This window comes from Dipodomys ordii, unplaced genomic scaffold (assembly GCF_000151885.1).
Source record: "Dipodomys ordii isolate 6190 unplaced genomic scaffold, Dord_2.0 Scaffold1, whole genome shotgun sequence".
In the NCBI taxonomy this organism is placed as follows: Eukaryota; Metazoa; Chordata; class Mammalia; order Rodentia; family Heteromyidae; genus Dipodomys; species Dipodomys ordii.
In genome coordinates this window covers 37,547,720-37,554,480 of record NW_012267217.1, presented here as the reverse complement: position 1 = coordinate 37,554,480, position 6,761 = coordinate 37,547,720, and the positions used below count along the sequence as shown (strand labels likewise).

Genomic DNA, 6,761 nt, shown 5'->3' with positions numbered 1-6,761 from the left:
TGGCGCTGTGGCTCCAGTGGTAGAGCACTAGCCTTGAGCTGAAGAGCTGAGGGACAGCGCCCAGACCCAGAGTTCAGGCCCCATGACCGGCAAAAAAAAAAAAAAAAAAGTCTTGGATTTTGCCATGATTTGTCCCCATCAAAACTTACGTTGAAGCAACAGTACTGGGAGGTGCAGTCCAATGGCAAGTATTTGGTCAAGGAGAGAAACTCTCATGAATGGTTTATTGCCTTTCTTCTGTGAGCTCTCAGTCTCTTTGGATTAGTTACCATAAAGCTGCCTCTCCTGTTACCTCTTCGTATATGCCAGCTTCCCTTCCACTTCTTGTGGTGGGTTCAAACAGCACAAGGCCCTCACCTGGCTTCCCAAGTTCTGGGCCAAATAAACCTTTCTTAATAAACTACCCTAACTCTGATATGCTATATAGCAAAAGACAAAACGTTTTATAATTGTTATCATTTTCTTATGCCAACAATCTTGGTTCTAGAACGTTAACATTAATTGCTTTATCCAATTCACAGAACAATTTTTAAACAAACTCATCAGCCAGGTGGCTCACGCCTGTAATCCTAGCTACTCATGAGGCTGAGATCTGAGGATCACAGTTCAATGCCAGCCCAGGCAAGAAAGTTCCTGTGAGACTCTTATCTCCAATTAATCACCAGAAAACCAGAAATGGAGCTATGGCTCAAAGTGGTAGAGCACTGGTCTTGAGAGCAAAATTGTTCAGGGACCAGCACCCAGGCTGGCCCGGAGTTCAAGCTTATGACTTACAAAAACAAAAAACACAGTAGACAGTAGAATAACAGTAACAGTAGTATAGTGAGTGAAAGTCCTCTTTATAGTTCTTGTTATACTTAAAGTGAACCTACTGAATATGTAAACTCAATTGCCCACCCCCACCAGGTGATTTATCTCAGTTTTCTGTCACCAACTCGGCAGGAAGTTATTTTCATATGGGGTTGCTTTCAAATAAACTTTCACTTTTTTATTTAATTTACATTGTTCTTGTTACAAACTGTAACATAGTGACATTTTTTGCAAGAAACTTTTGGTATAGTTGACTAAAAGTAGGATTGCAGGGTCAAATGATAAATGATATAATTTTGTTGGCTGTTATTAAAATCTTTTCTGTACTTAATTTTTACATCCTCCCAGCAGTGTAGAATAATCTCATGTGGTAACACAGTAAAGGGGTTGGATTATCAGAAACTTTGGGGAAGTTCTGAAGGAAGGCACTGCTCAGTCACTATGTATTCCTCAGAAGCTAGGTAAAGAGCTTTCAGAACTGAGATCTCTATAGCAAGGATGCAAGGGTGGTGCTGGCATATTAGGATATTATAGAGGTCTCCCTGAGAAAGCAGCTCCATGGCCTCTGAGGGAGCACAGCCCCATAGGTGCTGGTACCTTGGAGAGAACAGGATGTGTGTTCTAGGAGAACTCAAGTGGACATAAGTATAAGGAACTGTTCTGTCCTTGGGTGAAGTGCATTCATTACTGAGGAGATACTGACAAGAAAAGCAAGCAAGTTTTTTTTTTTTTTTGTCTCTTTCCAACTCCTCTAGTGCCCCCTGTTGTCAGGAGTTAGAATTATTCAGGTAGCAAAGTAGAAATGTTATTTTTCCGAGTCTCAGAATTATATGGCAAAATATAGCTAGGTATAGAATTGAGACAACAATGTCATTCATTTAAAATGTAGTATTAGCCATAAAAGAGTGAATGGGGCCCAGAAACACAACAAATCACAGAAAAGTTGTACAAATGGGATTGCATGAAGCTACAGACCTTTGCATGGCAAAGGACATAGCTAGCAAGATCAAAAGAAAGCCCACGGATTGGGAGAAGATCTTTACTAGCCATACAACGGACAAGGGTCTCATATCTAAAATATACCTGGAACTCAAAAAAATTAAATCCCCCAACAACAAATCCTCAAAGAAACAACTGTCCAATAAATAAGTGGGCTAAAGACTGAAAGAGAAACGTCTCTGAAGAGGCAATAAGAATGGCTCATAGACACATAAGAAATGCTCAACCTCTCTAGCCATAAGAGAAATGCAAATCAAAACAACATTGAGATTCTACCTACCCCAGTTAGATTGGCTAGAATCATGAAATCTAATAACAACAGATGCTGGAGGGGATGTGGCCAAAAGGGAACCCTACTGCATTGGTAGGAGTGTAAACTTGCTCAGCCACTTTGGAAAGCAGTATGGAGGTTCATCAAAAGGCTCCACATAGAGTTCCCCTATGACCCAGCAATCCCACTTTGGGGCATCTACCCGAATGATCACAAACAAGACCATACTAAAGCTACCAGTACAACTATGTTTATTGCAGCATTATTTACCATAACTAAGATATGGAACCAGCCCAGATGCCTCTCAGTAGATGAACAGATCAAGAAAATGTGGTATATATACACAATGGAGTTCTATGCCTCCATCAGAAAGAATGACATCGCCCCATTTGTTAGGAAATGGAAAGACTTGGAAAAAAATTATACTAAATGAAGCCAGCCCAAAGAAACATAGGTCCTATGGTTTCCCTTATTTGCAATAACTAGTATATGTCTGGGACAAGCAGAAAACGTCAGATAAGATGATGTTAAGTGAAATGAACCCCAGGATAGGGACACAAGTGGTTTTTTCTTCCTTGCTATTATTTCTAACATATTTATAAGGTACCATGTGATTTTTTTTTGTTGCTTTGTATGTCCCTTCCCCATGGTATAACTCTGTTTTCACTATATTTGATGTTGGTATAATTTGGGGAAGGGAAGGGAAAAAACAAATTGTTTAAATAGGGATACAGGTGGACCCATTGCAACAATGAGATGTACAAGACATTATGTGGAAAAATCAAACTTTACAATTTGGGGCGCGGCAGTGGGGGTAGCTGAGGAGGTGGGGAGGGAAGGGATGGTAGGGGAAAAAGCAAAGGCAACAATGCTGGATAGGAAATGTACTCATTACCTTCTCATGTAACTGTAACCCCTCTGTATTTTCACAATAAAAAACTTAATTAAAAAAAGAGTGAATGGCAACAATCAATAAATAGACAAAGGAGCTAAATAGAGACTTCTCAGAAGAGGAAAGAATGGCCAATAAACACATGAGGAAATGCTCAACATCCCTGGCTATAAAGGAAACGCAAATCAAAACAATACTGAGATTCCGTCTCATCCCAGTAATATTGGCTAGTGTCAAGAATATGAACAATAAGACAGCTTCGGAGACACCTATGCCGCCGGCACAGCTGGAGACTGGAGCCAACCGTGGGGTCAGTCTGTGGCCCCACAGCCCCTCGATGAGTCAGAGGAGTCCCATGGTACAAGAATAAGATGGAGGGTAGCTTAGACTGTGACTGTGGTGAGCTGCAGCCACCTGATCACTAACAAGACATCTTCTGTCAGCCACCAGCCACAGGGCTTCCTGTTGAAATACAGCAGCAGAGGAAGAAAAGAAGCTAAACAGAACTAATGCTTACCAGTATCTTAGAACAATGCTGCTCAGGACCAGTCCAACACTGAATGTATCGGCACTGTGAGGAGAATGTTCATACAAGCCTGTCATGTGTGTATTTATTCACATTTTTGTTGAATGTTAAATCGTTTAGCACAGTAAATCTGAGTGCATAGTGTGTCATTTCATTCCATTTGAGGTTCTTGAGTGTTTCTTTAAATGTCTGCAGAGCTGCTGCCCCTTTCTTGAACTATGAGTACTGCAATCTTTTTAAGTCTCAATATGAATAGAGATTTTTGAGTTTTAAATCTAAGAGGAACTCAATGGGCCTGGTTGGCATATGTAATGAATATCCAGAAAGCATCTCGCTGTGGAAGCATAGTTATTTTTCTTCTCCCTTTTTGAAAGATCTCTCCTTTTGATGCCAGTTTTCTTCCTTGTTTACACAAGTTCAACAATCGGAAAGGAAAAGGCAATAGTAAGGATTTCAAAATGACAGAGAAATTTGAAAGTCTCACGAACATTCATGGTTTTGATCTGGGCTCTAGGTATCTGGACTTAAAACCATTGGGTTGTGGAGGCAATGGCTTGGTTTTTTCAGACAATGACTGTGACAAAAGGGTAGCCATCAAGAAGATTGTTCTTACTGACCCCCAGAGTGTCAAGCATGCCCTCTGTGAAATCAAAATTATTCAAAGACTTGACCATGACAACACTGTGAAAATGTTTGAAATTCTTGGTCCCACACAGACTTGGCTCATGTGCTAGAGCAGGGCCCTCTCCTGGAGGAGCATGCCAGGCTTTTCATGTACCAGCTGCTGCGCAGGCTCAAGTACATTCATTCTGCAGTACATTCATTCTGCAAACGTACTGCACAGAGATCTCAAACCAGCTAATCTTTTCATCAATACGGAAGACTTGGTGCTGACTTTGGTCTTGCACGGATCATGGATCCTCATTATTCCCATAAGGGTCATCTTTCGGCAGGATTGGTTACTAAATGGTACAGATCTCCACGTCTTTTACTTTCTCCTAACAATTATATTAAAGCCATCGACATGTGGGCTGCAGGCTGCATCTTTGCTGAAATGCTGACTGGTAAAATCCTCTTTGCAGGTGCACATGAACTTGGACAGATGCAACTGATTTTAGAATCTATTCCTGTTGTCCATGAGGAGGATAGTCAGGAGCTTCTCAGCGTAATTCCCGTTTACATTAGAAATGACATGACTGAGCCACACAACAATTAACTCAGCTGCTTCCCGGAATTAGCTGAGAAGCACTGGGTTTCCTGGAGCAGATTCTGGCCTTTAGCCCCGTGGATGGCTTGACTGTGGAGGAAGTGCTCTCTTATCCCTACATGAGTATTTCCTCCTTCCCCACATGCGAGCCCATCTCCAGCCATCCTTTTCACATCGAAGATGAAGTGGATATTTTGCTTATGGATGAAATTCACATTTATAACTGGGAAAGGTACCATGACTGTCAGTTTTCTGAGCATGATTGGCCTATACACAACAATTTTGATATTGAAGAAGTTCAGCTTGATCCAAGAGCTCTGTCTGATGTCATGACGAAGAGGTGCAAGTGGACCCTCAGAAATACTTGGAGACCCAGAGAAGTATCTGAAGGACCTTGCTTTCAAAACCCATTACTCCACAGAGCCCTGCTGGCAATACCTGGACCACCATGAGAACAAGTACTGCGACCTGGAGTGTAGCCATACCTGTAACTACAAAATGAGGTCGTCCTGGTACCTTGACAACTTAGTGTGGAGAGAGAGCGAGGTTAACCATTATTATGAGCCCAAGCTTATTATTGACCTTTCCAAATGGAAAGAACAAAGCAAGACAAATTGGATAGGAGAGGCAAGTCCAAATGTGAGCGGAAAGGATTGGTGAAGGTCCAGATAGTGTTAGAGGAAGCCTCCCAGCAGTGGGCTGAGAAGGAGAGGGAGAACAAGTATGGATTTGATTTCAAGTACTTCATTGCAGGAACTATTCAGCTCAGCTCGCAGCATGAGCCCACTGCTCATGTTGTTGACAAGTTAAATGACCTGAACAGCTCCGTGTCCCAGCTAGAATTGAAAAGTCTGATAGCAAAGTCAGTGATCCAGGAGAAACAGGAGAAGGGGATGGCAAACCTGGCGCAGCTGGGGGCCTGGTACCAGTCATCCTGGGACAGCCAGTTTGTGGGCAGTGGGGAGGAGTGCTTCCCATCAGTCAGTTCTGCTGCAAGGTCAGGAAGGACGAACAGGCGGAGAAGGAAAACACATCCACCACCTACTTGGACAAGTTCTTTAGCAGGAAGGAAGAGTCTGGAGTGCTAGAAATTGAGACAGAGGAAGAAGGCAGGCTCGGGGCCAGCCACAGTGGGGAATTCCTCTTTAACAAGCAGCTCCAGTCCATAGGCAGACCCGTTTCCCAGCCCCATGGGGTCACCACTTCCGTGCAGGCCACCTAAACACCTTCTGCTCTGAAATCGTTCCCTCAAATTTCTCACAAGACACACAGCAGCATTCTGAAACACCTGAACTAAAATACTCAGCAGACATTTCCCTTCGTGTTTTTCATGAAATGTGTTTTGTCTTTATTACTAGTGTTTGTCATTTTTTTTACTTGAATCAGAAGGTATCACTTAGTAAGGAATTAGTTCTTGGTTTTTAAAACCCAGTCCTTTTTTTCCCTCTCCACATGAGAGTTTTCATTGTAACTGGCATGTTGTTTGCACACACAGAATAGAGCAAGCTAATGCAATGCGGGAGAGGTGGGGGGGATGAGTGTTCGGACACCGCATTCTCCTACTACAAGGAGCTGATTTACAGGAAACAAAAACCTCGCCTTGAAATTTACACAGTGAGACTGTACATACTTGCATGAAGATGCCTTTTTCCAAAAACATTTTTCATTCATTAGTATTTTCAAGTTTTTCATATTGTACACATTTCTTAAAACACATGATACCAGCAGCAACTGAAAATGAATGCCGAGTTTGGTACACACGTGTTATCTACCTCAAGGTAACAAGTACGTGGCAGAACCAGTTCCACAGCGCCCACGGGGCACCCTGTGCAGCAGCGTCGCTGCCATCGTCTCAAGTGTTCTGATTTCTAGTGCATCACATCTTATTTATTTAGCAAATCAATCTATTTTCTGTAATTATAACAATTAACTCGTTCAAAACCTTTACTTGCAACTACACTTTGTCCATGTGGCACTCTGGTTTGTTGCCTACCTAGCTGAACCTACAAGTCAGCTCATCCTACTTCACTACTACTATGAGTTCATTTAACTAAGT

General features: G+C 42.2%; 1 pseudogene; it reads left to right on the top strand.

Annotated features, from left to right (window-relative positions):
- The first annotated feature begins 3,956 nt into the window (after positions 1 to 3,956).
- Positions 3,957 to 6,002, top strand: LOC106003060 (annotated as a pseudogene).
- Positions 6,003 to 6,761: the final 759 nt, after the last annotated feature.